This window comes from Chlorocebus sabaeus, chromosome 1 (genome assembly GCF_047675955.1).
Source record: "Chlorocebus sabaeus isolate Y175 chromosome 1, mChlSab1.0.hap1, whole genome shotgun sequence".
In the NCBI taxonomy this organism is placed as follows: Eukaryota; Metazoa; Chordata; class Mammalia; order Primates; family Cercopithecidae; genus Chlorocebus; species Chlorocebus sabaeus.
The window spans coordinates 4,800,342-4,810,689 of NC_132904.1; the positions used below are offsets into that span (position 1 = coordinate 4,800,342).

The 10,348-nt window shown below is 49.8% G+C and overlaps 1 pseudogene; it reads left to right on the forward strand.

Moving 5' to 3' along the window:
* The first annotated feature begins 1,631 nt into the window (after positions 1-1,631).
* On the forward strand, positions 1,632-2,385 carry LOC119624179 (dnaJ homolog subfamily B member 6-like; annotated as a pseudogene).
* The last annotated feature ends 7,963 nt before the right edge of the window (positions 2,386-10,348 follow it).

Consider the following 10,348-nt stretch of genomic DNA (forward strand, 5'->3'; position numbering starts at 1 on the left):
AGTCACTGATCCTCTGTGAACCTCTGTCTCTTTATGAAATGGGGACCATTTTATCCACCTCCAAGAATTCTGTGATGATGAGACTAGGTCAGGATGTAAAGCATTCACATTTAAGTGTTCAGTAAATGGAAAGGGTGTCTATATTAGTTTATTAGTTTATTTATTTATTTATTTAGAGATGGGGTCTCACTCTGTCACCCAGGTTGGAGTGCAACAGTGCAATCTCAGCACACTGCAACCTCTTCCTCCCAAGTTCAAGTGATTCTCCTGCCTCAGTCGCCTGAGTAGCTGAGATTACAAGCATGTGCCACCACGCCTGGCTAATTTTTGTATTTTTAGTAGAGATGGGGTTTTTGCCATATTGGCCAGGTTGGTCTCAAACTCCTGACCTCAGGTGATCCATCTGCCTTGGCCTCCCAAAATTCTGAGATTACAGGCATGAGCCACTGCGCCTGGCCTATATTAGTTATCTACTGTTACATAGTACATTTCCCCAACATTTAGAGGCTGAAAACAACAACGGACCTTTATTATCTCACATAGCATTATAGCTCTGCATCAGGTATGTGGGAACAGCGTAACTGGATGTTTTTGGCTCAAGATCTCTCATGATGTTGAAATCAAGATGTCAGCTAGGGCTGTAGTCTCATCTGATGGCTTGACTGGGGCTGGAGCATTCACTTTCAAGGTGCCTCACTCACACGTCTGTGGGCAGGAGGCCTCAGTTCCTCACCACTTGGACTTTCCATAGGGCTGCTTGGGTGTCCTCCCAACATGGCAGCTGGCTTCCCCCAGAGCATGTGATCCAAGAAAGAGCAAGGTGCAAGTGGTAATGTCTTGGGCGTCATACTCCGCCACTTCCACCACATTCTACTGATCCTAGAGAGCAACCCTGAAACAATGAGGGAGGGAACTCTACACGGGCACTGACACTAGAGAGTAGCCCATTGGAGGCCATTGGGGGGCTGGCTACCACTGCGTCTCAGAGGGCAAGGTGTTCTTGGGGTTGCTGCCAGGCAGAAGCCTACTTAACAAGTAGCTTTGCTGTCTAGACTTGCCTCTGGGGCCAGCTGCCTGGGAGTTGGGAGCCTGATCTGGCCACATGCCCAGCAGCTCCCCTGTAATTTCATTTGTCTAAGGCCTCTTCATGTCTCACCAGGGCTCCTTCATGTGAGCACTAAGGGCCAACATTGAGCCACAAAGACTTCCAACCCAGAGCCCATGTCAGCAGCCCACCCAGAGCCTCACGTCTTCTCCTGGGAGCCCAGCCTAAAGATTAGAGCCCCAGAGACACTTCAGGGGCCAATGGGCAGGGCTGAGTTCTGGAGGGGGCGGTGTCCCGGATGCCCACCAGGACACTACAGCAGCTCCCTGAGTGTGTTGTATGAGTGTTCACATGTGAGTGCATCATGTGCAAACCTGTATGTGAAAGTGTGTGCAGGGAGACGTGTGTGCCAGCACAACTGGAATCTGTTTGTGTGTGACAGAATCTGACATTTCCACACATACAAAACATTGCAAGCACAGCAGTGCTGGAACTGACAGGAGATCCAGGCCACCACCCTGCCTCCCCCTGAATCCTGTCACCAGCTGCCTCTGATCTCAGACGTATTCCAACAATCACTTAAAACATGGTGGATTACTATGAAGTTTTAGGCATGCAGAGACACGCCTCACCCAAGGAAAGTAAAAAGTCACAATGGAAACTGGCACTGAAGTGACACCCAGATAGAAATCCTGATAATAAAGAATAAACAGAGAGAAAATTCAAACAAGTAGTGGAGGCATATGAGGTGCTGTCAGATGCTAAGAAATGGGACATCTATGACGAATATGGCAAAGAAGGATGAATTGGTGGAGGAAGAGGTGGACATCATTTTGACAGTCCGTTTGAGTTTGGCTTCACATTTTATAACCCAGAGATGACGTCTTCAGGGAATTTTTTTGGTGGAAGGGACCCATTCTCATCTGACTTCTTTGAAGACCTTTTTGAGGACATTTTTGGGAATCAAAGGCATCCCCGAGGAAGCAGAAGCCAAGGAATGGGGTCATTTTTCTACACGTCCAGTGGATTTCCATCTTTTAGAAGTGGATTTTCTTCTTTTCACGCAGTATTTACTTCATTTAGGTCCCTGGGTCATGGGGGCCTCACTTCATTCTCTTCCACATCATTTGGTGGTAGTGGGATGGGCAACTTCAAATCAATATCAACTTCTGCTAAAATGGTTAATGGCAGAAAAATGACTACAAAGAGAATTGTTGAGAATGGTCAAAGAAAGAGTAGAAGTTGAAGAAGACAGCCAGTTAAAGTCCTTAGCAATCCATGGTAAAGAGCAGCTGCTGCAAGTAATTCAACGGAAGCTTTTAACAGAAATGTTAAACTAAAACAAGCACCATTTGAGGATTAACAGGAACTTTTTTTTTTTTTTGAAGATTTCAAATGAACTCGACTTTCAGTATAATTGTACCTAATCTAAAGTATTTATAAACAACTCACTGGAGCCTCTATTTGTCATGGACTTTTGAGTTGATTGTTGGGACCACATAATAGGACCATTGTTTTTTGTGTTTTTTTTGTTTGTTTTTGATTTTGTTTTTTGTTTGTCTTTTTTTTTTTTTTTTTGAGATGGAGTCTCACTCTGTCACCCAGGCTGGAGTGCAATGGCATGATCCCCACTCACTGCAACCTCTGCCTCCCAGGTTCAAGCGATTCTCCTGCCTCAGCCTCTGGAGTAGCTGGGATTACAGGCGTGTGCCACCACACCTGGCTAATTGTTATATTTTTAGTAGAGACAGGGTTTCACAGTGTTGGCCAGGGTGGTCTTGAACTCCTGACCTCAGGTGATCCACCCGCCTCGGCCTTCCAAAGTGCTGGGATTACAGACGTGAGCCACCATGCCCAGCCCTTTTTTTTTTAAATGAGTATAAATCTCTGCATGCTCTTTGCTTTTTTACCAAACGTACTGCAAGGTGAGCCTTGACTCTTTAGTGTAGGACAACTAACACTAACACTAACACCAGCATGGATCTGCTTTTCCACAGCATCTGAAATGTGAGTCACATAGTGTCAGCCTGCTGTGAAGTTAACACTGCTAGGATGAATCTTCTAGAGAAATCATTTCAATTTTTTTTTGGTATTTAGTAATGAAAGATATTGATGCATTAACGGTAATACATTTCTGGTTTAATATAAATTAAGGATGTTTTCTAGTTGTGCATGAATGCTGGCAACTTAGTACGCTTTGACAATTGTTTAAATATTTAAATATGTAATATTAAGCTTAGGTTTAAAAAAGTAAAGCTGGTGGCTTTATGGGCACGGTGGCTTATGCCTGTAATCCCAGAACTTTGGGAGGTCGAGGTAGGCAGATCATGAGGTCAGGAGATCAAAACCATCTTGGCTAACACAGTGAAACCCTGTCTCTACTAAAAGTACAAAAAATTATCTGGGCATGGTGGCGGGCGCCTGTAGTCCCAGCTACTCGGGAGGCTGAGGCAGGAGAAAGGCATGAACCTGGTAGGCGGAGCTTGCAGTGAGCCGAGATCGTGCCACTGCACTCCAGCCTGGGAGACAGAGTGAGACTTCATCTCAAAAAAAAAAAAAAGGAAAGCTGGTAAACAGTCTTTGTCATTTGCTTTTACAAACAAAAAAGAAAGAAAGAAAATAAATGTGATAAATGTGAATGTGTTTGGTGTATTCTTTCCTGAGTGGGATCTGAAAAAAAATTGCACATGTCACGCATGTAGAATGTGTAATAAACACCAACAAAGCAAACACACGTAAACCCACCACTGAGCTTCATGAATACAATATCACGAACAGTTTGGTGCCCAACGTGCCCTCTCTCCCCAGAGGTAACTGTTCTTCTGCATTTGGAGACTTGTTTTTTTCACTTCACATCTTGCGTGGAAGATCCATCCCTGCCAATGGCTAAAAACTCTTTTTTCTTTTTCTTTTTCTTTTTCTTTTTCTTTTTTTGAGACAGAGTCTTGCTCTGTCACCCAGGCTGGAGTGCAGTGGCACAATCTCTACTCACTGCAACCTCCACCTCTCGGGTTCAAGTGATTCTCCTGCCTCAGCCTCCCGAGTAGTTGGGACTACAGGTTGCACCACCACATCCAGCTAATTTTTGTGTTTTTTAGTAGAGACGGGGGCTTCACCATGTTGCCCAGTCTGGTCTGAAACTCCTGACCTCAAATGATCCACTTGCCTTGGCCTCCTGAAGTGCTGGGATTACAGGTGTGAATCACCACGCCCAGCCTAGAAATTCATTTTTCACTGCTGCTTAGCAATCCACCACATGACTATAGCATAAATCATGTGACCATTCTCCTGTTGGGGACGTTCAGATCTTTCCTTGTTATTGTTGTTGCTGTTGCCATTCCCAACAACACTGGCTCCAGCACACACATTTTTCTACGGTGTATATACTTAGGAGTTGTTTCTGGGGAGGAGGGTACACCTTCACCTGTGCCAGCTTCTACTATCTCTCTCTTGCAGACCTGAGCCATCAGGTAAAAAGGTCCAGCTACCCTGCTGAAAAGACTATGTAGCAAAAGACCATGCAGGAGAAAAGAGAGAGAGTGAGAGAGAGAGAAAGAATGAGAATGAGAATGCCCAGCCAGCCCCCAGCCTGTCCAGCCAGCCCAGCTGAGGCACCTGGCATGTGGATGAAGCCATCTTGGAACTTTCAGTTGCAACCAAGCTCCCAGCTGAATGTACCCATGGGAGTGACCCAGCCCACCACATGGATCTAAGATGAGCCATCCCTGCTGAGCCCTGCCCAAACTGTAGAATTATGAGAGAAAAAAAAAAAAAAATGGTGGATGTTTTCATCCCCTAAGTTTTGGAGTGGCTTACCATGTAATAAGAGATTATGGAAAACATTAGCCATCTTATAAAATACCTCAAAAGTTTGGTCATAAAATCAAAGCAAACAATGATCCTCATCCTGCCCCAGATACGATCACTAACTATATGTAGCCCCTCCCCATCCCATGGCCAACTTGCTCATTCTCCATCTACACTACCCCCACAGTGAACTCTCCTTTTGGTGGGGTGAGGTGGGTGGGCAGCAGAGCTAGGTCTTGACCTGCCAGGAGGAAATCCACAGTCTGAGCAGGACACTGATGCTGGATGCTGACACATTTCATCTTCAAGGAAGACCTGAGAGGGTCCCTGGCACAAACCCCAGCCGAGGGGTCCCCAGACAGGTTTTTTCCTCCCAGATATTCCAACAGGGGCACAAGGAAGTGGTTCATGGGGAATCCCTGGGAAAGCCTCAGGAAAGGCCAGCAGAGCCTTAGGCGGGCTGAGAAAGGAGAATTTTTTCTGTAAAAGGTCATCCTGTCTCCTACATTCCTTCACTGCATTTCCAGCCACCAGAGCATCTATGAAAGTCCTTATTCTTCCTCTCTTGGCTCTAACCAAACATTCACTGCTGTAGTGGAAGATGGACTCTGGTAGCAGGGGGTGGGGAGAAAGAGGCCTTTCTTCCTTCCTTTCTTCTTTCTTTCTTTCTTTCTTTCTTTCTTTCTTTCTTTCTTTCTTTCTTTCTTTCTTTCTTTCTTTCTTTCTTTCTTTTCTTTCTTCTTTCTTCTTTCTTTCTTTCTGTCTTCTCTCCTTCCTTCCTTTTTTCTTCCTTCTTTTTTCTATCTTTTCTTTCTTTCCTTTCTCTCTTCTTTATTTTCTTTCTCTCTTTCCCTCTCCTTTCTTTCCTTCTCTCTCTCTCTTCCTTTTTCTCTCGTTTTCTTTCCTTCTTCCTTTCCTTTCCTAGGATTTTTAATGTTTATATGGTTCACTGGCCCCTGGGGTCAAGGCTTTAGGCCCCCACAGAATGTTTCCAGAGATCCACTGACTCCCTTGGGAAGAGCTGGGAGAAAACACAGAGGGTGTCACCAGGTTGATGTCCCTGCACCCGCAGGGGACGGGACCCAGCTGGCAGAGTTGGACACCAGCTGTTTGCCAGTGAAGTCTCAGCTACTCCTCGCACTCAGATGCCTGCCGTGGTCCTGCCCACATGTGCGGGATCACAGCACAACCCTCAGGATCCTGCTGCTCCTGAAATATCTGCTTAAAGGAGGCCCAACTGCTTGACAGATTCATCTCCTGTTCTGGCTTCTGATGCCCCATGGAGCCCAGTCATTTGTGCAGGGTACTGGGGTTGTTAGACCTGGCCAGTGAGTCATAGGGTTGATTCCCTTTGGGAAGTAACCACAAGCCCAACCTCAGACCCAAACACTCTGAGGCTGAAGAGACTGGGCACGTGCCTAACAACCATCACATCTAGGGGGTCTCCGGATGGAGTGGGGGGTACTTGGGCCTACCTTTCAATACTGTAATCTTCCACCTTCTCTCTGAGTGGCCTGGGCAGTTCCCTTCACCTCTCTGAGCCTCAATTTTCTTACCTGTAAAATGGGCACAAATCCCCCATCTCTTGGCTTGTTGACAAGATTTGGGAGAGAGTTTCCAAGGGCCTTCCCACTTTGGGAGCCTCATATAGGAAAGTGTAGATGGACTTTGCCTGTTGCTCCAGGGCTGGCTCAGGGTGTCCCTGCTGGGGGCTGCAGAAACCCCACAGAGACCCGGTTTTCAATAAGTAGGCATCTCACCCTCATAAGCCACAGCGGCCCTGGCCCCAGCTCCCCATCACCTGCGTCTGACACTTTAGCCATCATTTAACATCAGAAAGTTTATTGCTGGCCCTCAGGGGCTCAGCCCTGCCCTAATGGGCCAACCTCAGGGGTCCTACCCTTTGAAGAGGGTCTTTATGGTAATTGATGGTAATAGCGGGTAGCCTGGGGCCCCAGGTAGGAAGCCCCCCTGGGGATAATTGAATTAGCCTGGAAAACAAATTACTTTCTGCCAAAACAAATCACTTTCAATCACAGAGCAACATATAAGATCCCCCAAACCACAAAGCCACTCACAGTTCAAGGAACAGACAAGGGGCTGGGGGACCCGGGAGAGTGGACTGATCACAGAGCAGAGATAGGGTCAAGCCAGGCCTCCTTCCCCCTATCCAGTGGCCAGGACTGGGGGCCCCTCTTGAGCTGGGTTTACCTGTAACTAAAGTGTGGGTATGTTTTGTTTTTTGGGAGAGGTGGTGATGTTCCCTGGTCAAGCTGTCATCTAAGTATTAGGTGAGAGGTCCTGTCTGTTGTATATGGATGCATTGAGGGTCTTCCTCTCAATGTAGAGATAGATGTTTCCCAAGGGAGTCTTCAGCACAGCCCTGGGAGGCAGGTGCACTGATACCTAAAGAGAGGATCCCACCCAGGCTCACTGCTTGTGTCACAAGTAAGGTGACCAGTCCCAGCTACTCAGGAGGCTGAAACAGGAGGATCACATGAGCCCAGGAGGTTCAGGCTGCAATTGGATGTGATTGCCCCACCACACCACAGCCTGGGTGACAGAGCCAGACCCTGTCTCAAAAAACACACAAACAAACAAAACGCACAAAAAACAAAGCCCCAGAGCCTCTGTGCACGTGCAGAAGGGACCCACCCAGTCCAAACCTATAGGATGTGAGTGGTATAAGTAGCCTCACCTGGTGGATGCCCGAAAACCTTCCACCCCTAAGCCAGGGTCTGCCCCATCCCTCCAGGCCTGGCCGATGCTGGGGAACACCAATGCCAGAGCTATTTGCCCCATCTCTGCCTCCATGGATGGCGAGGAGGTCAGAGGTCCTACCAGGAGCAAGGAGACCTAGCCCCAGCTTGGCAAATGGAAGCAGGCAGGGCTGACCTCCCACCCAGACGCGCTCTGCCTCGTCTACACGGGAGATGCGCCGAGGCTCTCACCTGCCCAGCAAGCACTTAATGAAGCGCCTCTGGGGACCAGGCCAGCACCCAGCCCAGGTGAGGGTCAGTCATCGAGGCCCCCATGGCCTTGTGAGGAGGCAGGGGTGGAACCAGAAGCCAACGGTGGAAGATGCATGGCCCAAGGATGGAGGGGCACCTTTGAGGCAGCAGCCCCTCAGTTCAGGGGATCCCTGACAGGACCCAGGTTAGGATCAGTAACCCAGGGAAGGGGCCTCCAAGGCAGAGACCAGCAATGCCAGGCACAGTCACAGGTGGCCAGATCCAGGGACCCCCACAGCCATTCCTAGCTGGAGATCGCCAGTCCCCGCCACAGGCTTGCCACGGGTCTGTGCTTGGGCAGGATCTCTGTGGTGGCCAGGACAGGCGGAGGTGAGGCGGGCCTGGAGGCTAGAGCACAGAGAGGAGGAGGTAGCTGCCATGCCTCCACGGGTTTCACTCCACAGCCCTCAGGTGAGCCCAGGTTTTTCTAGCCCCTGACCTTGAGGCATGAGGTCCAGTCCACACCGGGCCCCTTTCTTGTGGTGTGACCTTGGACAAGTGGCTTAACCGCTGGTCTGTAGAACCTTCTAGAAGATTCTTTCCCCTCATGCCTCCTCTCCTCCAAAGACAGCCTGTATGCATGGCCCCTCCTCACCCCCTGCCTCCTGCCCCCGGGCCCAGAGGCTTGGCACCCATCTGTCCTGGCTCCCACCTGTGCCCAGCTCCAGGATGAAGCTCCACACTTGCCCCTCTCTCCTGCAGCTCCGTGGAACCCACACAGCCAGGCCGGCCCCTCCCTGGGATCCCCAACCTGCTCTTGGCACATCCAGCAGCTGCTCCTCAGTCCTCAGTCTGCAGGTCCTCTGATCACCCCTCAACCCCCAACGGGCTCCACACTGTGTGGGTGCCTCTTGGTCCCAGTCACCTCCTCCTGTGTTCCCCATGCTGCTCTCTTTGCATTCGCTGACCTCCCAAGGCCGCAGGGCTGCAGCTCTGTCTGATCCCTCTCCCCCATGCTCACCGGGAAGGCAAGCTCCCTGATATGGCTTGGCTGTGTCCCCACCCAAATCTCATCTTGAATTGTAGCTCCCATAATTCCCATGTGTTGTGGGAGGGACCCAGTGGGAGATGATTGAATTGCAGAGGTGGTTTCCCCCATACTGTTCTCGTGGTAGTGAACAAGTCTCACAAGATCTGATGGTTTTATAAGGGGCTTCCCCTTCTGCTTGGCTCTCGTTCTCTCTCCTGCTGCCCTGTGAAGAAGTGCCTTTTACCTTCTGCTATGACTGAGGCCTCCCCAGCAATGCGGAACTGTGAGCCAATTAACCTTCTTCTTTTACAAATTACCCAGTCTCGGGTACGTCTTTATTAGCAGTGTGAGAATGAACTAATACACTTCCCAATGCCCTTCAGTTGAAATTCATTGACTCTGGTGACCCAGAAAGTCTGTCTCCCTGGACTCCAGACTCTTGCTTCCAGCTGCCCTGGAGATTGCTGCATGGATGTCTCACAGGACCTCCAACTCCACAAGTCCAAACTGTGCCAGGACCTCCCACTCAAACCTACTCCTTTCACCCATCTCCCAGCTGGGGACTCAGCCACTTCACCCTCCAGCTCCCAGGCCAGAAACCCTGTCCAGCAGTAGGCCCTGTCCCCTCACCCTGCAGGATGGAGGCAGAATCTGATCACCCCTGGTCCCAGCCACCATCGGAGTCCACCTGTGCCCCTCCCCACTCAGTGCAGCCACCTTTGTGCTTTTACACTCTGGGACCCTCTTGCTCAGAGCAAAAGCCAGGGTTCTTACAAGGCCTCTAGGACCCCACAGATCTGTGACCGGAGCCCAATCTCAAGTAGCCCTGCTGTGGAGAGAGACACGTGTAGAAGAGCCCTGGGGTCCGTGATGGAGGAGGGCAGCCACCTCGGACCTCCGACCCAGCCTGGCCTCATGAGGATGGAAATCTCAGAGGGAGACCAGCGGGCAGGTAGAGCGGTCACAAGCTGACCTTGCTGAGTCCCAGTTCCTGTGCACAGAATTGTGAGCAATACTAGGGTTTCGTGTGAAGTCACTAAGCTTGGGGAGGCAGCAGCGCCTGATGTATTGCACACTTAGCTGCTTAGTTATCTTTCAGTCCCCACCCCCTCCTCCAGAATTACAGCTCCTCAAGGGCAGGGACTTGACTTCGCTCCCTGATGAGTCCCCAGCACCTAGACTGGTGTTTGACTGGTTACTGAGGTACTCGGTAGATATTTAGCTTATTTGAGTATTAACTGAAGAAATGGCAATGGGGCATGTTGCCAGGCACGTGCGGCTGCTAGCAGACCTCAGGGAATGTTGCCGTCGGGTCTCTCAGGGGTGCTGACAACAAGGCCCAGGCCCCTAATGCCAGGGGAGAAGGCCTGGGCTGGCCGGCAGAACCCATGCCTAGCTCCGATGGCAGAGGCATCAGCTGCCTCTCATCTGTCTCCTCAGTTCACCTTCTGCTTCTCTGACTCTCAAATAGACCCTTAATTGACCATTTGGCCCCTAAATTAGGGACGATTAGGA